This window comes from Podarcis bocagei (genome assembly GCF_964188305.1).
Source record: "Podarcis bocagei genome assembly, chromosome: 13".
Classification (NCBI taxonomy): domain Eukaryota; kingdom Metazoa; phylum Chordata; class Lepidosauria; order Squamata; family Lacertidae; genus Podarcis; species Podarcis bocagei.
In genome coordinates this window covers 25,449,862-25,472,852 of record NC_138138.1, presented here as the reverse complement: position 1 = coordinate 25,472,852, position 22,991 = coordinate 25,449,862, and the positions used below count along the sequence as shown (strand labels likewise).

Sequence of the window (22,991 nt, the reverse complement as noted above, 5' to 3'; positions counted from 1 at the left end):
AGGAGGAGATGGAATAGGACTTGGCAAGCTGCCTATAAGGAGCAAAGGGAAGGAACGGCTGAGGAGGATTTCCTGAGTGCCATTCAGGCTAGAGGATTACCAGCCTCCTTCTATTTCAGGCAACCACTTGGGAGGGAAGTTTTAAGAAGGAGCAAATGAGGCACACCTGCCCACCCTGGCACGTTGCCACAGTGAAGGATCACATAACTTCGTAATCTGACATATTTTGCATACATCCACAAGTGCTGTGCCAGGCCGCAAGTGAAATTTAAAAGTACTTGGAGTTTAAATACATCAGTAGAAGTTGAACTTAATCCTGAATCACTGTTGGAGGAGCACTGCTGGATGAGTGTACTGTACCCTTTATAAAATCACACTCAGTGTGTAGGAAAACAAGAAAGCTGCAGCCCCACAAAGAGGGTATTATGTTAGTCCAGTCTTGAGTTTACCAGAGTGTGGAGTACCACAACTGAGCTATCTCACTTCAGGAAGGGACACAGGTGGCAAGCCAGGCAGAGTTGAAAATAGGCACCCCTAGCCACTCAAGTCACCAGGGCCTCAACTGGCTATGCAGGGACAAAGAGCACCACCTACGTATGAACCTGACTCCAGTGGAGTACCATCCAACCCAGAACATGTCATCTAGCCACTCCCCATACCCAAGAGCCAGCAACACAGAACACTTGTACCTTGCCTGGATTCAATTTCAATTTATTTGGCCTATTACCTCCAGGCAGTGGTCCAACACTTGAAACTGCTGGTCCTGATTCAGACAGCATGGAGAGAAAGATGTGTGTATCGTCTGCATACTGATAATACCTCACTCCAAAACCCCTTATGACTCCCCCCAATGGCTTCACATAGATGTTAACTAACTCAGGGATCAAGATCAACCCCTATGGGATACCACAATTAATTCATATGGTTTTCGAGTAATAGTTCCCCATTGCTACTTTCAGAAAATGGTACTGATAGTAGCAAAACCACTGCCGTGCAGTGCTTGCCACCCAACTCACAGAGCTGCTCCAGGAGGATGCCACATCCATGGTGTCAATAGACACCAAAAGATCAAGGAGAATCAACAGAGTTGCACCCCCCTTGTCACTCTTCCCAACAAAGGTGGTGAACTTGCATATCAAGCAGAAAAATTAGCACACTACTCTTGCTGATTTACCTGTTTACAACATGAAAGGAGCTTTTTTATAGGGAGAGGGTTTCAGCAATTGACTCCCTATTATGCGCACCTGCAGTCCAGCATTCTGCAGCCTCATCCTGCACAACAATCAGCACAATGGACAGAAGCTTGAGGTCACCTCGAACACAATGCTAATGCGCTGAATGGACACACTGATCACACTATATAAATAATAAATAGTCATTTTCAGCTGTGAGTCACCAAGCTCGGAGAGCTCCAGTTATGTGATGCACACGCATGTGTGAAATGGCTCTTAAGTCTCTAGGCTGCCGCCGCACACTTTGTCTTTGGCTGCTCATGCAGTTAGTTGTATGCTGGGAATTTAATGTCAATTATAATAGGTGACCTCTTTCCAACTTGGAGATCCTTCACCCGAGGACAAAAAAATCAAGAGGAATGAAAGTTATTCAACTTTTCACCAAAAGCAGAAAAGGCGTTGAGGATATGAAACAACCTACTAGCCAGGGTTAGAGACCGAATAAGGGCCTGTGAGCTAACAACGGACAACCACAGGAAGACGTGTGCAAAGGGACAAGTCCCAGGAGGCAAAGGGGTCACTTCCCAGGCACGCTCTTGAGCAGGTGCTAAAAAAGAAAGCAGCTGTGAAATATATTGTCTGGTGGCATTAGGGGGATGTCTGGTGACATGGCTTGCATAGCAAAGAGGAGGATGAAAGGGCCAAAGTGCTCAGTGATGCCTGAAGACGAGGATGGTTCTCAGGGATGTGGAAGGCAAGCAGATTGGAGGGGCCACATTTAAATGCAAGACTTGCATTGGACTGCCTGTTTCTTTGAATGTTGACAGTGCAAGAACTCCAGCGCTGCCCAGGAAGACTTGGTGTCCTGCTTCCATTAACTCCCAGAAATCCTAAGTCCGTCCTTGCTGTAGTCCATCTAACTGGCTTGTTTCCAGTTGCCTGGCAAACACTGGATGGTTACATAAGGAAACCACTACCCCATCAGGATCAGCTAGCAGTAGCTGGGAAGTACAGTACTTGTAACTTTATCGCCTATCCCTTCCCAGCAACTAGGACTAGTGCGACACCCATGAGGCCCCCTGTTGAATTGTGGCAAGCAGGAGGGGGAGGATATGGTGACTGCAGATTGCGGACAGATGGTCCATTTGCCCAAAGGGTGGCTCAGCCACAGATTTACTACTAACTTGTGTAAGCCATAAACTAGCTACGAGGGTGCTCTGGTTTGCAGTGCAGATGGGTGTTTTATCACAGAAACATAAAGTCGTGGAAATTCTTAGAGCAACAAGCCTTACTGTTTTATATCTTGCCAGGGTTTCTCTGTGTGCAAAGAGGGGAGAGGGAGAGAAAGGTATGCTCCAGTTGCTCTTTGAAGATGTGTTTGCAGATAATTCAGGGTACCATTCACAGACCCTCCAGTGCTGACAATGGACAGGGGACATGGAGTTCGACTCAGATTCAAAACCCACAGTGATAACCCCTGTGTGTATTACCTCCTGACTTTTCTGTGGCTTCACCCACTTTGTCATGCTGGTTACAAACAACACATGTGAAGTGTGCAAAAGCCAGGTTTTAAAGACTGTAAGCTGTTCCCACAATCTGTCTTGGCTCTCACTGGATGAAGCACTTGAACTCGGATTTCAGTTTCTGCCAAAATCTTTCATGCTCAAGTCAGTGTGGTACATGGGAAAGACACCGCCACTGGACTCATAACACAATCCTGTGCCTGGCCAAGTTGACTGATGCTCCCACACCTGGCTGAGCTAAAGCATTAGTAGGTCATATCCCTTCAAGTTCTTTCTGCAAACTCATCCCCTCAGCCCATGTGCCTGAGGGCCTCTCCATGTATCTTTCTTATTGTGCATTCATGAGGATTTGCCATCATTTTGGTAGAAGGGGTAGCTATAGGAAGTCCTGCTCTCAACACCGTTTGAACCAAGCATTTTGGGGCAGATAGACTGCTTTGTTTCTAACCAGTGCATATCCTGTAACTTTTTTTAAAATCCCACTTTTGTTGTGCTGTAGCGCAAAGATGCCCCCTCCAGACAGCAACAATGTGAGAACATTGAGAACATATAAGCAACCCTGCTGGATTAGGCTAATGGCCCATCGAGCCCTGCATCCTGCTCTCACTGTGGCCAGCCAGAGGCCTGTGGGAAACCCGTAAGCAGGACCTATGCAAAGCAGCACTCTCCCCTCCTGTGGTTTTCAGCAACTGATATTCAGAAGCATTTCTGCCTGTAAACCAGGAGGCAAGAGCATAGCCATCGTGGCTAGCAGTTATCGATCGTCTTGGAAGCATTAAGGAAGCATCACAGAACAACTCATAAAGCAGAGTGATGTGTGGATGGTCCACTATGAATCCTTCATTGCTGCACTATTATTGCATTAATAACATGTTGCAGCATTCACTCAGCAAAAAAACCCAAACAACAACCCACCTGTCGCAAGGGACCCTGAGAACGGCCTCTCATAGCAGCACTCTCAGCCCTGACTACAGTCATATGCGCTGATACAGGGAGGGAGAGAAGCTGACACAGGGAATCTGCACAAGCTTTAATTCAGTTTGGGTGGAAAGAGGAGGCAGAGGATCCCCACACGTGATTGGTCAAGTTGAGGGACTGCACAGCCCCCTTGCCCCAAGGGTCAAGAACTTCTATGAGCCTGAGGACAGCTTTACTAAATCTGTTTATAGATAGCCACTGTTTAAGGACCTGGTAATTTTTTTTTTCATGTCTGCAGCTAGAAATTTATTAACACAATATTGGAAAACAGCTACTAACTTAACTCTGAAGGCATGGTGGGACAGGCTATGGAACATAGCTCTTGGGGAGAAGCTAACAAAGCATCTTGGAGCATTAGAAACACAAAGGCCAAAGGCAATTTTGAAACAATATGGTATTGTGTCTATTCAATACACTGGAAAGAACGTTGTATCCTCTAGCTACCCACGACTCACTCTGGGACAATCTGTTAAAATGGAGAACAGGAGACACTTACGGTAACTGGTACAACCAACTCTATTAACTATTATATAAGTCTGCTTAATATTTGACTGCATAAATCACATTTCATATTCATGGTATATTTCGGGGGGGAGGTATATAGAGAGATTCTTTGTCATAGGTGTTTTCACAAACAGAAAAATAAAAGGTGGTGGGGTTTCTTTAAAGAACTTACACGAGCTGTACTCTGTGGGCTAGCTCTGGGATTGGATAGTTCCCTGGTGGGGTGTTAAAAATCTGCCTTTTGGTAACTTTTGCCTGTCTTGAGCTGTGCCTATGGAGTTGTACAAACAACAGAGAAATGTTTTCCATTTCCTTACCATGTGCTCAGCTTACAGAGTAATCCTATTTGCAATGGGACTTGCTCACGCATATAGACATGCCTAGGATTGTGCTGTTCATGTCCTCCCAGAGAACTACTAGTGCAAACTGAAATACATGAGCACTGAAATGAAAACCGAAACAAAGTGAGTCAGATGAAAAACGAATCCAAATGAAAACCAAAATCCACTGAAATGTAGCTTGCCCTTAGCAAGTGCCAGCCCATGAAGTGTCCATGGGCCAAGTTACTTATTGTTATAGGCAGTGCTGCGTGCCTCATCACCAGGTAGCTCTGGGCAAGCTGCTGTTTTTCTCCTTCAGCTCCCATGAATCTTGGTGGAGGGATGATAGCTCAGCGGCAGAGTGCTCAATTTGCAGGCAGGAGACTCTGAGAAAGCTCAGTTCCCCCAGTTCCAAAAGTATTTCAGGTAACAGGTAATGGAAGAGGCTTCTGCCTGAGTCCTCAGAGCTTCTGCTAGTCAGAGAAGACTGCACTGGGCTAGATAGCACATATGACTAAAACACATTTAGTTAAAAGGCACCCTACCTGTTGTATTAACATATTCACAAGCAGGCCAACAGAAACGCCATTGTTAGGTGTTCTCAGCATCAGCATTGACAGTTTCCTGGGATGAACCTAAATTGCACTGTCAGTCCATGCAAATGTCGGATATTTAGCAAATTCCAGATGCTACTGGATATCTGCAATGTCTCCATCACTCCTTTTACTGCTTTTGTTGCTGCGCATATTCCTCTTTTTAGCTGCAGAAATCTCATTTTTGTTTCCCAGCGATAATGCAAGCTTTAAAAACGACCACCTCATCAAGCTGTCTTCATGCAGTTTCCTATTCCCTTCTCGTTTCACTATCATTAAGATGTCACTCGCCTAGTCTTCCATGATGTATATGAGGAAATTAACTTGCTATTTTCCCTTACGGTTTGCCAGTCCAAGTGTCACTCAAACATGCTCAGGTTGAGATACTTTGGCTGACTTGAGTTCATCAGCGAAGCTACATCCATGGCTAAGTCTGCTTGGCATAAAATAAAATTTTAAAAAGAAAAATCTGTGCCAGGCAAAATGAAATTTTTCCACATAACCATGAAAATAAAGTTAATGTACACGCTTACTTTTGTATTTTGCATTGTCGCACACCCATTTCAGGGAGAAAGGGTGGGGAACTGCAGGGCACTGAAGCTCTACTGTCTACCCAAAACCAAATTGTGAACTCAACTTTTCATCTGGTTCCTGAAATATTTGTATGCTGGTGTGCTTTCAAGTAGCTTCATAGCCATAAGGGCTAGAGATTCACTTGTGTGCTAAGGGCTGAAACAAGCATGACATGCAAGATCCATGGTAAGACTTCCTGATGTTTCCCCCCTGCGAACTTTGAAGCACCCACAGAAAGCCCAGTTAGAGCAAGCAGGAGGGGCCTGACAAAGCCTTTTCTTTTGCCACACACTGTTGCCCCGATTTAAATAGAAAGTGGAAAGGAGACAAGCACAATACAGTGGTACCTCGGGTTAAGAACTTAATTCGTTCTGGAGGTCCGTTCTTAACCTGAAACTGTTCTTAACTTGAAGCACCGTTTTAGCTAATGGGGCCTCCTGCTGCCGCTGTGCCGCCGGTGCACAATTTCTGTTCTCAACTTGAAGCAAAGTTCTTAACCCGAGGTAATATTTCTGGGTTAGCAGAGTCTGTAACCTGAAGTGTATGTAACCCGACGTACCACTGTACAAGAATGTGTATACCCGCTTTTCTTCTGCTGCAGTTGCAATAGCAGCTTTGGCAGGCTAATTCTGTGAAGGAACTAGCAAAGGACCAAACCACGGGTGGGGAACCTCAGGTCTGAGGGCCAAATGCAGCCTCTGCCCCACCTCCCTAACTGCCCCTTGGGTTTCTGTCCAGCCCCCGTTTCCTTCCTCCCTAGGCCACATTTCTCACCAGCCTTGCTCCATACCAGTGGAAGCAGATCCATTAGGGCTATTGGAGCACTGCTGCCACCAGCCACAGTCTGCTGTCACCCATCCCTTACTTACCTTTCTATAGAAATTGTAGAGTTGGAAGGGACCACAAGGGTCATCTACTCCAACGCCCTATAATGTCCAAAGTAGGGCTCAAACCCACAGTCTTGAGATTAAAAGCCTCATACTCTACTGCCTGCCTACTCACTTAAAGCCCCTCCACGGGGAGGCACTGCTTCCTACTCCTTAATCTCAGTGTGGCCCTCGCATCACTCAACAGAGACGAGGATGGGGGCAAAGCCAAAATTACTTGGCTCTGCCTCTCATTAGCTCTAGCTCCCCTTTCTGTCAGGCTCTCTGGCTTCCACCCTGCTAGCCCCAACCAGCCGCCACCGCTCCCAACCCTCCTGAGATGCTTTTGCATGCTCTTGAACTGTGATCAGGCGCCTCGCTAGCCTGGGTGGAGAGAGGTATGCATGAGTGTGCAGATGAGAATGTCTGTTTGAAAACCTTGGTATCAAAGAGTGTGGTGTACAGACCTCACTGAAAAGCTAACACACAAGTTACGACTGGCAAGAGGAATAAAACATAAGGACGCTTTTGCTGGAGACTGGCGGAACTTTACTGCCTTCACAAATACAACAGAAAGTAGAAGACCAGTCCCCAGGGTTTATACTAACACATGAATTTCATGACGAATGATTTGCAGTTAGATAGATACTCCTGCTTGTACAAATGCCTATTATTATTGTATGGGAATTGTTATTATCACAAGGTGAAGATATCTCCAGAGTTGCAGCCTTGGCTCTGCTCACTTTTGCCTCTGTCGCCACCCATCACTGTTCCTAAAGGTTGCCCATGAGGGAATGTGGTCCCTGGGATAAACAATTCTCTCCCTGCCCCATTACTCTTATAAATATTGTGACCTGCCAGGCCAGACACAGCCTCTCAGACTTTGATTAGCCTCTATCTATCTGGGGATTGAGAAACAAGAGTTGGGGTATAGAGTCTGCAAGGCCACCACAACACAGTGCTGGAATGTGTGTATGAGTTGTGCAGATGCAGCTTAATTTGCCTTGGATCCAAGAACACTGACTGACTTAGGCGTCTCATAGATCAGAGCAACAAAGGGGGGGGGGGGAGAGAACATTTGGAGAATCTAATTTTGAGGAATGGCGGATGCTGATAACTGTGCAAGGCAGCCCCGGAGCCTCTTGCTGCAAGTGCAGAGCGGTTCTCTTATGCGATTCACTCCGGCACTTTGTCTTGGAGTATTTCAGGAGCCTCTGGTGATGGAGCTTTCAGTGCTTCATGGAAGAGATAACTTCACAGCAATAGATCTCACTGCTGAGGAACTCTCTTGGCTGTTCGCCCTCAATTTTCCTTTGTTATCTCCTTCCCATTATTCTTCACTCTACCGTGGCTTCACAATCCTCCCCTCGATCCCTTTCCTTCCTTGGGTGCTGTGCTCCGTGCCTTGCAATGTAGCCAGAACCCGCAAGCATTCTAATTACTGTACTCTCCCATCTGTCAGGTGGCAGCAGGATGGGGCCAGCAGGATGGGGCCGAGGGAGGGAGGGAGGGGTGAGGCTGTGGGCTTTCATTTCATCTGGGAGAAGGAGGAAGGCAATGGCTAGTTTCAAAGAGAGGTGTTCAAAGGATTCAAGCCTGCCCTTCAGCATGGATGCAGGGTATCAGACTTCTGGTCGGCTCCAGTGAGAATAGGATGCTAGACCAGATGGGGCATTGACTTGATCCAGAAAGCTCATCTGATGTTCTTAAACTTTAGAGGTGAGAATGGGCTGAGGCTACCCATTGTTGAGAGAGACACTACATATTTTTCAGAGGGATTCTTCCTGAATATTGCTTTGTACCATCCAGGACTGAGCCCTGAAATTCAACCCAGGCCCCTGAGGCCCCTTTCCTTAGATAAAGACTGGGATCCAGTCTTAACTCTAGATACATCATGACCTAACTATGCCAGTGAAACACTTTTAAAAACAACAATAACCGAAATCTCACATTTTAAAGGCTCCTCTTGCACAAAAACCCACACCTATCTGCCTTAAATTTGTCAGGTTCCCCCCCTCCTCTGAAAGGTAACCAAACCTGCAAATTTAATCCAATTCTGAAAATAAATAGAAAGACAAAAGGCTGTAGTTTATTTTTCACTCTCCATTTTAGTCAAAGGACTGACCTGTGAAATGTTGGGCTTTCCAAAGTGGGGCTATGTATGCTTGGAATCCATTTCTGATCCAAAGCAAAGTGAGAGGACAGTCTGAAGAGGACAGACTGAACTGGGAAATTACCTATTAAAACAGTGAGATGCTTCTTGCTACAGTTTTTATGTCTGCGTCTCTTCCTTTGACCTTCTTTTACCAACCATGCTATTCCCTCTCTCTCTCTCTCTCTCTCTCTCTCTCTCTCTCTCTCTCACACACACACACACACACACACACTTTCCAGGCCCCCTGCTCTTAATCAATCAGCAAACTACGGCCACTGATTCTTCACTGGACATCATTAGACCTTTTTCTTGGTTACCCCAAGCCTGCTGCTACTTCCCCACATGTGGGCAATGCCATTTGGTCTACATTTGCACAAGAAGACTTCAATCAGAAACAGAGGAAATGATATACATAAAAGGAGAAAATAGAGACTGAATATGGATAGTTACAGAGAAGAAGGGGACCTCTTAGGGACTAGATAAGCCCTCCCCAACCTAGTGCTCTCCACATATTTTGGACTACAACTCCCATTAGGCCTGGCTAGTGTAGCCAATGGTGAGGGATTATGGGAGATGTAGTCTGGCAACATCTGGAAGACACCAGGTTGGAGAGGCTGGGCTAGAAAGGGAAGAGAGTAGAGAAATAATCTTTTCTCGCTCATCATCAGCTTCTTTGTATGTCGTTTCTCAATGCTCAAAGCAGCTCACATCTTCAGAAGGAATTACATAATAAAATATAGCAAGCTTTCAAAATAATTCACCAACAATTACAAGACAATTACAAGACTTAAATAGCCATATGAATGTTTACAGTTTAATCAAAACATCCCATATTAATAAATAGACACTAAGATTACACAGTCTGCTAATACTCCATCTGTCCCTCTGCCTTGGGCATCAGCAGCTTTTTCAAAACTTCTGAGAAAATGGAATGTTAATAAACACACCACCACAACACCTGAGCCAATGGCTAGGGAAATTTCCTTTTAAACAACCAAAGCCATAGTATCAGAACTGCAAGTCCAAGATGAATCTGACTGTCAGCAGAGCCTCACAGGTCGGAAGCACTTGTTCACACACTGTCTAATTAACTTAAGGAATTCACTGTTGTAAGAGGTGATGATAGCTATTAGCTCGGATGGCTTTTTATAGAGTTATTAGAGACACTCATGGCGGAGAGATTTGTCAAACACTAAGCAGTGATGACTGTTTAATGGAACCTCCACAAGCAAAGGAAGTATGTCTGTTGTTGGGGCTAGGATTACCAGCACCATCATGTCCTGCCTGGGATCTCCCAGAGGTATTTGATGAGCTGCAGACAAAATATCAAACTGATCTTGGCCTGATCCAGCAAAGCAAATGCTCATGTTTTGATAAGTACCCAAGAACCCTAGTAAAGGCCTCTTTGCTATTGCTGCCTGGGCATTAAGTGGTATAAATAAAGTGTTTCTCTTTGTTCTCTTTCATAGTTAGTTGGAAATACACAAGGAAAAGCAGGAAATGAATTGAAAATAAAAGTGCCAACAAAGAAATCTATGGGGGTGGAGTGACTTGCTTATGTGAAAAGGTTACAGCATTTGGGACTTTTTAGTTTAGAGAAAAAGCAAGTAAGAGGCAAAATGGCAAGAGGTGTATAAAATCAGGACTCCTGGACAGTTTAGTCCAGTCAAAGGCGACTATGGGGTTGCAGCGCTCATCTCACTTTCAGGCCAAGGGAGCTGGCGTTTGTCCACGGACAACTTTCCGGGTCATGTGGCCAGCATGACTAAACTGCTTCTGGCGCAACGGAACACCGTTATGGAAACCAGAGTGCACAGAAACACTGTTTACCTTCCCACTGCAGTGGTATCTATTTATCTACTTGCACTGGCGTGCTTTCGAACTGCTAGGTTGGCAGAAGCTGAGGCAGAGCAACGGGAGCTCACCCCGCCACGGGGATTCGAACCGCCAACCTTCTGATCAGCAAGCCCAAGAGGCTCGGTGGTTTAGACCACAGCACCACCCGCATCCCTCAAAATTATGTGTAGTGTGGAGAAAGTAGATAGAGAAATTATTTTCTCCATCTCTCATAACACCAGCACCTGTGGACACTCCATGAAGCTGAATGTTGGAAGGCGATGCACAATCAAAAAAAAGTATCCCATCACACAGTGCATAGCTAAACAATGGAATTTGCTCCCACAGGAGGCAGTGTTGGCCACCAACTTGGATGGCTTTAAAAGAGGATTAGACAAATTCATGGATGATAAGGTTATCAATGGATACTACCCCTGATGACTGTGTTCAACCTTCACTGTTGGAGGCTTCACTCAGGTCCTGCGAGCTTCCCATAGGCATCTGGTAGGCCCCTGTTGAGGCTGGGTTGATGGACTAGATGAGCCTTTAGCCTGACCAAGCAGGACTCTTATGTTCTTATGAGTGATTGCCCCACCATTGTGAGCAGTCACAGCCAGCCTGCACCACATCTCTAAGCACCAGTTCCAGGCAGTCCTGAACCTCTCTTGCTATAAATTAAGCATCCTCTTCTTCTAGGGGCCAAGCAACATGTTACACATGTAACTGTAGACCAGGGGTGCCTTTGTGCCAAGCCACTTCCAGAAAGGGTGATAAAAAGCACAGATGGCTGTGGGAAGGCAATTCTTAACCCTTTCCCTGCTCCAAATTATAACAAACAAAAATCTTTAACAAGGTTTTCCATCCATGGAGTTCAAAGCCTTCTGTGCAGATGGGATTTTGAGTGAGGAAAGGGCTATTGACCCCTCCCCATACACTCCACTAGTCCACACGCCAAGCTTCCTCCTTATAGAAGCAGCTTTTCTCTTCAGAAGGGGCTGCTAGGCTGCAGTGCAACCGATAGCTTGGCCCTAGTTTATCAGCGTCCTACAGCGTGACCATTTCTCTCTATCATCCTTCTAGCAAGGCGAATCCTTTCCAGGGGGACAAAACACTCTTAGCCTTCTTAAAATCAGGAATCTCTAAGAGGCTGAAATCTTATCACCCGTATCATCCTCGCACTCAACATCCTGAGAACATGTGATAGGCAGAAAAGCTTCGCACTTCCACCTGGCCATCTTCTTTTGTTTGTTTCAGAAACACAGCAAGGTTATCAGCCAAAAGCTGGAGAGCTGGGCTGATAACCTCTCTCAGATTTATCTCCGTTCCTGAAATAGCAGGCCGGCGGGGTGACGACGGTGCCAGCTGTCATTTTCAATGAAGCACCTGATGACTAGAGAAACCTCACTGTGAAGGAGGCAGCCAATTGCTCCCTGGCTGGGCGTGGAAGTAGGAGAGCAAGCCACATCCTGCAACTGTTAGCCATCTGAACTTTTGGCAAAGCTTCAGATGCCCTGCAGGGAATACAGTCTGCTGTGTGTATACACGTACGTACACATGTACACACACATACATTTCTGATGTATTTTTATAACAACAGATTGTGGGGTTTATTTATTTCGCTTCTCTTTCCTCCCCCCATCACCATATGCTCAACTATTCTGAGTTAGCTGATGAAATATGACTGCCTCCAGAATTCACTTACTGTATATTTACCGCCTGCCCTCGATGTATGTACGGCAGCATGAGTGGAAGGGAATTAGAACTAATCTAGTTAAGTGGCAGGGAGACGGGTTCAGTGCGACGTTTGCAAGATTTGATGCTGCATAAAGGCATGTCGCTCTCAGCTTGAGGCACAGGGGCGAAGTGTGACCACCATAAAGGCTACTGATTGATAGAGACTGGCCAGTGGTCTCAAACTCAGCAGAATTTTTCTAAAACAACCACCACCCTTTGGCTTCAAAGAAGAGTTAAGACACTTACACATTCACTCATGCACCGAAAAGCATGGGAATGATAAATTCAGGTGCTCACTTTACATTCTGCACCATTTAAATGGCAAATGTGTTCAACTGTCTGAAAGAATGCTCTGTACTGACTGCCAGTTGTCCTAGGACCACAGAGCGGAAAGGAAGCACACTCTTGTCCTAGTGTGTGGATTGGGGGGTTGTGTGTGCAAGACACCTTGAGGATTGTTCGATGAAAAGGAGGAATAAAAATATTCTAAATTAATCATTCAATGAACGTTTTAAAAATCCATCCTCACATGTTGTGCTTGCTTTACCACTTAGGCTGTGTCCAAGCTCGTGTTTGCTCTGCATCCACTGCAATTCCTGATACTGGTTTGGGAAGTGAATGTCAAAGAATCATCGACTCATAGAGTTGGAAGGTACCATGAGGATCATCTAGTCCAACCCCCTGCAATGATATTTTGCCCAACGTGGGGCTTGAGCGCACAACCCTGAGATTAGGAGTCTCATACTCTACCAACTGAGCTATCGTTTGTGGTATTTGCCACAATCCATATTTGTCCTCCATGATGTATCCACCCTGTTGTTTCTTATGAAATAAAACCTTCTGATACATCTTTCCCTCCCACACTCTGCCCGGCACCAGCTTGGATCTGAATTGAGAAAAAGAATGACCTAGCTTGGTTTTAAGCAGGTATTGTGCACACAGTCATAGCCTCCAAACTTCCCTGAGTCACTTGGTCCCATTCCTTCTGCAGCACAAAGATGCACAACATCACAACACTGTGCAGACCTGTGCAGCAGCATCTCATGCAAAAGGACATACCGCTTAATTAATTTTTATAATGAATGATTTTAGAATGTTGTTTATGTTGTATTTTTGTACTGTTTTATTGTTGTTAGCCGCCCTGAGCCCGGCTTCGGCTGGGGAGGGCGGGATATAAATAAAATTTATTATTATTATTATTATTACATGCACATACAGCAACATGTCATCTACAGATATTGGTAGCAGATTGTCTCATGCAAATACACACAGATGCGGCAATTCCTTTCTCCCTCACTCAGATATGCAGCGCTGCAACCTGCTTGCTCTGGCAATAATCACTTTTCTTTTGGGATGCAGGCTCCATCAAGGGAGCGTCAGCCTGACAAATGAACCATGTTGCACTGACTGCCCTTAGTTCGGGGGCGTAGAAGCTGCAGCTCTCTGGAGGCTGTTGGACTCCAATTCCTATGAGCCCCAGCCAGCATGGTCAATAGTCTGAATGATGGAAGTTGTAGTTCAGCACCCTTGCCTTAGTTGAATGACTAGTCTAAGGGTTTATCCACACTTAGCTTTCCTCCACACTGTCCAGGCACAGTCCATGATTTAAAGCTCAGTGTCCAAGCACTCTCTCTCTTTGCTCCAGAGCTTTTGCACTTTTCCGCTAAATCAGAGCAAATGGCAATCCTTGGAAAACCCGAATTGCTCTTTGATGTGGCTTCAGCTTTAAAGAGCAGGCTTTGGTGGGGAAAGCTCTGGAACGAAAAAAAAGAGTGTTTGGACACCGAGTTTTAAAGTACAGACCTGTGGCTGGAAAGCATGGGGTAAAAGTTCAGTGTAGATAAGCCCTAACGAAAAGCTAAAATTTAAGATACATTTTTAAGTGAGCAGAGAAAAACAGTTACAAACATGGGACGCTGGCTTTTCAATACAAAAAAATAAATAAATCAAAACTGGTATAACTTTGTTATTCTCCTGCAAAATTTACTCAGATTTGGTCACTGTACCCTCCTTATAGGATACAGCCTTTGCATGGATACAGCAAATCTTCTTGATATAAGATGGTCATCAATCATGTATGATTTAGCTGAGATTCCTGCATTGAAGGGGTTGAAATAGATGACCCTCGCAGTCACTTCCAACTCAACAATTCTATGATTCTATCATTCTATGTGTGGGATTTATAATAACAGAATACTGAAAACGCTACTGGCCTTAACTGCAGAAGTGTAATTACAGTGTGATTAAAACCGTAACAGTTTACACCAATAAGAGCACCACTAAAGTGCATTATCAAAACAGTCATGGAGCCTCCCACATCATCCAATCACAATAATGGTTAATATCACAAAAATATCTGGGGAAACAGACCAGTTTCTGCCTGGTGTTGGAATGCCAAAAGCGCCAGTGTGTCGTGGATTGGCTGGATGCAGAGGAGGGGGAGGGACCAGCTAAAGAACTCCCAATGGAACTCCCAGGGAAACAAGGCTCAGAGCCAGGGGGTTGGTGGTGAGACAATGATGAGTGGTCAGAAGGAGAAGAAGGAGCAGAATGGGAGAAGGAAAGGTTGGAAGCTAAAGAAGTAACAGGGTTTAGTGAGCAGGAAGAGGCTGTGGCAGAGAGCAGTCCAGGGTCAGAGACAGAAGTGGAGGCTGGAGTGGGGGCGGGGGCAGACTGCTGAAGAAGCCAGGGAGTCTCCCACTCCTGCTAAAACCAGCTTCCCTTCTGCTTGGTCTCCCAGAACACACAGAGCAATGCAGAGGGTAGAACAAAGAGTGACAAGGCGAAGGAGCCTCAGGTTGCTGGGGAAGGACCTCAGGGAGGAGTCTTAGAGAGTCGTGGAAAGGCAGGGACCTTCAGTCCTTGCAACAGTCTCATCGGGGCAAGGCCTACTGGAAAGAGCTGCTGTGATCACTAGGTTGCACTGTTTTGGTTTCTTTGAATAAAGAATCAACTTCACTGACACCAGGTGTTTTATTGCTGACCTGCTCCTGACTCTGGCTCCTGACACAGTGCTTTCAGATGGAGGGCATGTCACAGTGCCACCACAAGAGAAGTACTGCACCTGCAATTCTAAAATAAGAGATAACTTGCTGGATTTTGCATTCATAGTGGCTGACTTGATGATGATGAAGAAGCAGATAAAAAATAAATTGCTTAATAAGCATCCACCAAAATTCAGGTGAAACTGAATCTGCAGACAGATTTTGCCAGGGAAATTCACCCTGAGAAATTTGTTTCTGCTGCATCAGAAATAAATAATAGAGCATCTAGCGGAAAGTCCTTCTACGGCCTGAGGAGTTAACCCTTCATTCTCCGGCAGCAAAGCCCCCTCTCCAGATGAGGACTGCTGGAGGATGGTCACGAGAGAGCTTGTCTTGCTTTCAGACCTGTCACATTCAGTTGAATAAGAATGCAAAGTTTGTTCTTTCTTCCCCCTGCCTCGCCTGTGCGAGGTCAGCAAAGGCCTTTCCATGTTCTCACAGCCTTAAACAGAATTGACTGGCACTGCTGCCAAAACAGGCGGGAGAGTCTCAGCCAGAGATGGATGGTGCATATCAAAGCAACGGCCTGCAAAAAAATATCACTGCGCCGGATCTGTGTCACGCTGCAGAATGACAATGCATGGTTATGACTGCTTTCTAAGCAGAGGATTTGCAAATGTTAGGGCTCGCTGCTCTTCTGCTGCTGATTCACACCTGCGAACAGCAAAATGAAGGTTTTCTGCAGGCTTCCTCATGGCTTCTGACTTGTCCAACACTCTGAGCTTGTCTTCTCCCACCCCCCTCTCTCATTTTTTTTTTTAACTTCTCATTAGAGGAAACCATAAGACACAGATGCAGATTTGCCTCCAAGGAATTGTTCAGGGTTTCAGCACTTGTGAAAGGAAGGCCTTGATGGTGTTAATGAGAGCAAATATCGGTCCCAAGGCACATGACTCAAAGCTACTGTAAGCCACTGTGATAACACAACAAATAAATGCGAGGTTTGAGTAAACAGTGTCTCAGCTGTCAACACACAAGTTACATCATTCCTGAGCACAGTCTTCCCATCTAGTAGGAATGGGCAAACATTGGAAGATTCAGGACGGATTAATAAAAATACTTTTTTCACACTTTGCTCCCACAAGAAGTAGTGGTGGCCACCAACGTGGATGGCTTTCAAAGCGGCTTAGATACATTCATGGAGGATAAGGCTCTCAGTGGCTACTAGCCACAATGGCTGTGTACCACTGCCACCGTCAGGGGCATTAAGCCTCTGAATGTCGCTTGGCCACTGTGAGACCAGGGTGCTGGGCTTGATGGGCCTTTGGTCTGTTCTTATGAGAGGTGGAAATGGAATGAGGCCAGGATGTGTTGGGAGAGGAATGCCTGGTGGATCTAGTGTGATAGATAAGGAAAGATTTTGGTCAAGAAGCAGGTAGCTGGGTATCCACTTCTGGATAGTCCAACACTAAGCTGCAGAAGGCAGTGAAGAAAAGCAACAACATGGCAGAGATGGTGCAAGAGATTTTGCTGACTGGGGCAAAGGACATAATGGAACCCTCTCAGCATTCCATAAAAGAGGCTGACTGGACCAGAAGAGGAATCTAAACTTCAACGCAAGCAATGGGACATTATCCAGCGCCACTCCTGAGGACAGCAGGTTTGGGGGGCATACCGCACCCACAACAGAGGAGAATGTCTGGTTACAACTCTGTGGTGTTAGTTTTCTGTGCCCTGAGAGGGTTTTCATTTATTTACTTGTTTTAAAGTAGGAAGCTGTTCAGACATGCAATACTCCACCCCATCAGCAGCCTGAGGTAGTCTAGCCCAGCAACAAGCATATCTATGTGAGGCTGCTGATAGTGTAGCTTGGCCCTCTATTATATGGGAGCACTTTGTGGGAAATGGAGTCCCGAAGCCCGTGTACATAAATTTTTACAACATGGTAAGGTAGCGATGGTGGATTTCTAGCAGAGAGAAAGAAGGGAAGGAGAGGGAGAGAATGTATACATTCATTTCCTCGCCATTTATTACTTTTTCATCAAAATGTAAATCGAGACCCAGGCAAAGGAATCAGATAGATAAGGCTGCAGCGAAGGAGAGACTAAAAGAGGAGATAATTACAAAGTGCCTGGGGAGGGGGGGGGGAAGCCCCTTCCTAATTCTTATTTAATGGCAAAGGGGACCATCCACAGATGTCAATTATACAGAAATGAAAAACTGTCTGGCTTCGCGATCAATCTGCTTCCAGAAGAGGCAAGCAAAACAATTTGCTTCTCGTAGACAAACGCAATAAAATTAAAAAGGGGGGGGATTGTTAAATCTTTTCAAATAACTGTGCATGTGTGCGCGCGCAGTTACACATATATACATACACAAGAACAGACAAATCCAATAGTTATATTTACTGAGTAACTGAAAAGAAGCAGGATAATGTGTTAATTTATCAGTCAACCTGATTTGCCTGAAAGTAGGCAAATTCAATTTAAGATAAAGTGGCACTTTTATCAGCTCTGCTCCCACCCCCATGTGAAAAAGCATTTAGATAGCTAGGAAGGCTGGTGCTTACATTGATCCTCTTCCATGGAGAAAGACTGAACATATGACATTGCAGATTGCTTTGCCCTGAGCTAGACCATCAATCCATCTGGCCCAGGGCTGCCCACTCCAGCTGGCAATGAGGTTTCTTTTAAGCCATGCTACTTGAGACCCTTTCAAGTGGAGAAGCCAGAGGTTGATCCTGAAACACCCTTCACACAAAGCCAAGCTAGGATCTGGCCCTGAAGTTATATCCTTCTGGTGCCAGGGGCCAGGGGCCTGGGTGGGCGTGCTCTGAACCCACAGCCCCATGAGCACACCATGCAAAAAGGCACAGTTGCTCTATCACTGTGCAACATCACCAGGCATTCATTCACTGCAATAAGGACTGGTGGATGAATGGTCAAATTGTTGGCATGGAAATGACACCCTAGACTATATATATTTAAAGATCCCATGGGTTGTATTCAGCTAAGTCCTACTCATAGTAAATCCACTGAAATGAATAGACCTAATTTTAGTCATGTCTATCAACTTCAGTGTGTCTACTCTGAATAGAGCCAGTAGGTAAAAGGTAAAGGACCCTTGATTGGTTAAGTCCAGTCAAAGGCGACTATGGGGTTGCGGTGCTCATATCGCTTTCAGGCTAAGGGAGCCAGCGTTTGTCCACAGACAACTTTCTGGTTCATGTGGCCAGCATGACTAAACTGCTTCTGGCACAACAGGACACCGTGATGGAAACCAGAGCACACGAAAACGCTGTTTACTTTCCCACCACACCGGTAACTATTTGTCTACTTGCACTGGCGCGCTTTTGAACTGCTAGGTTGGCAGGAGCTAGGACAGAGCAATAGGATCTCACTCTGTCACGGGGATTCAAACCGCCAAACTTCTGATCGGCAAGCCAGAGGCTCAGTGGTTTAGACCACAGCACCACCCACGTTCAGTAGAGCCAGTACTGAGCACTACAATACATTTCTGTTGATGTCATTCTTGCTGCAGTTCCGGAATGGTGAGGTGCGGTCACTCTATACATGCCCGTAGATACTTCATTTGTTGAAGTATAGGTGGGGCAATGATCAGTGCATGGCTAAAGGAGGAGCGGAGTGGGAAGCCATGTCTGTTTCAAGTGGTATCATGGTGCTTTAAATGCATGGAGTGAATGTTGCCGCTGTGTCTCAGCACAGCTGCCTTCTGATGGCAAGCACCTAGCATTGGACGGTGTTGCTTTGGTGGAAGGGGACCAGACCCCTCCACTGGTCCCTTACTGCAACAGAGTAGGAGAGTCTCTGGTGGGACTGGGTCTTCCAAGAAGTCCCCCAAGTCCAATGATAGCAGTGCCAACTCCTCAATGGGGGTGATGGGGACAATACTGGTCCCACAGTCTCATTGGGTAGCAGGGCTTCTAGGGCTGGCCCTGCATCCCCTTCTCCTTCTGTTTCAGAATCCTCTGCATCATCACCTGACACCCAACACATTAGCCATGCTGGCTGGGGGCTGATGGAGAGGGGAATGATAAGTGGAAAGAAGCCCTCATGAGGAAAAGATCACACACAAAGCAAACACAGGCTAGAAAATTCTCTTTCCTATGAGCTTCTCAAGCCAGGGCTGGCAAAGTGATTCAGGTGAAGAAGTGGAATGACACCATGTAGAACTGTCTTTCCCAGCCTGATGCCCACCAGATGTTTTGGATTGCATCCCCCATCATCCCTGGCTGCTGGCCATGCTGGCTGAGGCTGATGGGAGTTGTAATTTATAAGAGCTGTAAGGCACCAAGTTGGGGAAAGTTGATGAAACGATCAGGTAACATTAGAAAGGAGAAATTTTGAGAGTCGGGTGCAACTGCTCTGGGGGAAAGGGAAAGGGGAACCTGGTTAGAACAGAATGCATGCTGAATTCACGTGAGCAAAAGATAGTTCCCATTTTGACTACTGTGCCAGGAACAGAAAATAAATATACCTTCTGTCTCTGCAATGGACTGGCAAAGTTACAATCTACTGCATACGGGGACCGATTATACTTTGGAGAGGAAGCAGGGGAGATGAGCCTACAACCATCTCCTTTATGAGCCTGTGTTATTAACTTCTGTCCCCATCACAGCCTGCTGGTTTCCTTCACATTGCAAATAATCATTTGTGCATTTTAACGATGCTGTTTTGTTTTTGTCTTTGCAATTTCTCATTTTCAGTATTTGGCCAGAGGAGGGGAGGGAGACATGGGAAGGAACATATCCTCCACAATGTCATAATTATAAAATTGGTTTATTAGGCAGCAAGGCACTGATCCTGGGAAATGTGCGGAGAGAGATACTTATTGGGATGACGGCTATTCTCGAAACAGCTCTTTCGATTTATAGAATTTGTTAAGCACTTGAATGCAGAAATGCAGGTGCCTTATAGAGATTAAAAGGAGACAGTTACTACCTGGAGGCTTACCATTTAAGAAGAGGGAAGGGGCATCAAAACAGAAGGGGTAGAGGAAGCAAATCAGTTGAGAAGCAGATGTGTCTTTAAATACCCCTGAATATGATGTTGGGTGATAAGGGGCAGTAAAGGAAAATGCAGGTAAGCAGGACTAAGGTGGAAATTGTGAAGTTAAAGGGAAGATGGTTGGCAGAGGAACAAAGAGTATGAAGAGGCAGAGACAGTAAACCGAGAGAAGGCAGGTAGAATGGAGATACTTGAAAGGTAATCAGGAGAAGCTTGAGCTGAGCACTGTAGCAGAGTAGACAAAGCCGGCATTGAGGAGTGAGATAATTAACATGATATGCAGAGAAAATGAGATGCCAACAGAACTCAGATTAAAGGGTCTTGAGAAAAGAAATGGGGAGGTTAACAAGCAAGCTAAAAGGTCTGTTTCCAGATATTATTTTGTGGAGGTCAGAGCAGCCTCCTGCTCATTTTTGGTGTCTAGCCAGGGGAGAGAGAAAGACACAGGAAGGAACTCTGTGACTTCCCAACTTCACAGACACACAGAGCTGGAAGAGGTCTTGAGGGCAATCTAATTAAAGTGGTACCTTGGTTTTCGAACGTAATCCGTTCCAGAAGACTGTTCAAGTTCTAAAACATTTGAAAACTGAAAACTCAATAGCCGACAGCTAGGCCTAAGGAACTTGCACTCAGCGGAAGCCGCATGGCATGTTCGACTTCTGAGGCGTGTTCAAAAACTGAAGCATTTACTTCTGGGTTTACAGCATTCAAAAACCAAAATGTTCGTCAACGGAGACATAAAAAAACTGAGGTACCACTGTATCTAGTCCATAATCTATATACAGTGGTACCTCGGGTTAAGTACTTAATTCGTTCTGGAGGTCTGTTCTTAACCTGAAACTGTTCTTAACCTGAAGCACCACTTTAGCTAATGGGGCCTCCTGCTGCGGCCGCACCGCCAGAGCACAATTTCTGTTCTCATCCTGAAGCAAAGTTCTTAACCCGAGGTAATATTTCTGGGTTAGCGGAGTCTGTAACCTGAAGCGTATGTAACCCGAGGTACCACTGTACAGTGGTACCTCTGGTTGCGAACGGGATCCATTCTGGAGGCCCGCCCACAACCTGAAAAGAGCGAAACCTGAAGCGCCATATCTGCACAGGTGCGGGGCGTGATTTGGTCTTGTGCACATGCGCGAAGCACGATTTAGCATTTCTGCCCATGCGTGAGTGGCAAAACCCGGAAGTAACCCTTTCCGGTACTTCCGGGTTGACACAGGACACAACCTGAAAAGACGTAACCTGAAGCGTCCATAACACGAGGTATGGCTGTACACTAGATACACTGTTTGATGGGAGTTGTTGTCTAAAATGTGGAGGGCACCAGGTTTTAGACAAGATTTCCTAGTCTAGCCTTTCCCAACTTGGGGTCACCAGATGTTGTTGGACTACAATTCCATTTGTTCCTGACCATTGGCTATGTTGGCTGGGGCTGATGGGAGTTGTTGTTTAACCACATCTGGGGTTGGGAAAGGCTAATCTACTGTATCCCCTAAAATCACTGGCATATGGCATTTCATATCTTTTTTAATACCTGCAGGTGAATAAGACACCCACCCGCTCCTGTGACAGTCAGTTCCGCTGTTAATCTGTTCCTACCATGAGGATGTTTCCCCTAACGTTTAGCTGAAATCAGGTTCCTTGCACTTTCTTCCCATTGGTTTTCGTCCCAATGACTGGAGCAACAGAAAATGAGCCTGCTCCATCTTGTTGAGTGGGTCATCTTAATGATTCATCACAACTCCAAACTACATTTTATGCACACCGTTGCAATTTGTGTGCTGTTCAGACCAGGTGCTCACTGCAAGCAAACATAGTCATTGGTCTGCAGCTAGGTCTGTGAATGGCAATTTTGCCATGATAGCTAAATGGAACCAGCATGTACAGTGGCAGCATACCTGAATGTCAGGCGCTGGGGGACAAGCAACAGGCTGCCACTTTCAAACCCCAGCGATGCTTGGCAGCATCTGGCTGACAACTGTTGGAAAAGGGATGTGGGACTAGATGGTCCTGTGTTCTGACCCCACAGGGTTGTTTTATGGCCTTGGGGTCTAGCTACATGTCACATTAATGGTGTGATTAGCAATCCTGACAAAGGTTTTAAAAAGAATACATTAAAATAATAAAATTAAATGATGTGGTGATCATGATCGTGTCATGATGAGTTTAAAAAAAATTAAATACTGGGGTGGTGGATGGGTGGGAATGTGATCGGCATTGCAGTGCATGAGGAAGGGAAATTTGAGTCTCTTTGTAAAAATCATCCCCCGCCCCTTACATAGCAATTAGCATTGGGGGGGAAACCTCCCATTGGTGCCAATTAACTCCAGTAATAAACTCCAGATTCACTTATGCAACCAAATACTATTTTTTGTGGGGTAGGGTTAGCCACAGTGGGGGGAGGTAGCAAGGGAAAGGGGGTGCTTATATTAATGCATGAATTGTTCCACTCACCCTCAAACGATTTGCACTTAAGAGGTTTTACCCCCCACACACACACACACAGCTGGTCTGCTATAGGTAGCTGCAAGTAAGAATGGGCTGCCAATTTGAGTTAAAGAGCCCTGTTTCCTCTCATCCTGCCCTTGTCTGAGAGCTGATCGAAATTTGCTGCCCACCTCCAATTGCTCTGCAGAACCCAACAGCGTGCATAACTTTCTGCGGTTCACCATTGTCTGGATTGGAGCCAGGAAATGTAAGCTGTTTAACACACTAAACTGGGAGAACGT

The 22,991-nt window shown here is 45.7% G+C and overlaps 1 protein-coding gene across 5 annotated transcripts in view; it reads right to left on the bottom strand.

The window, feature by feature from the left end:
• Window positions 1-22,991, bottom strand: part of LOC308571108 (acid-sensing ion channel 2) — a 403,467-nt gene that overhangs the window by 206,951 nt on the left and 173,525 nt on the right. The window lies entirely within an intron of this gene.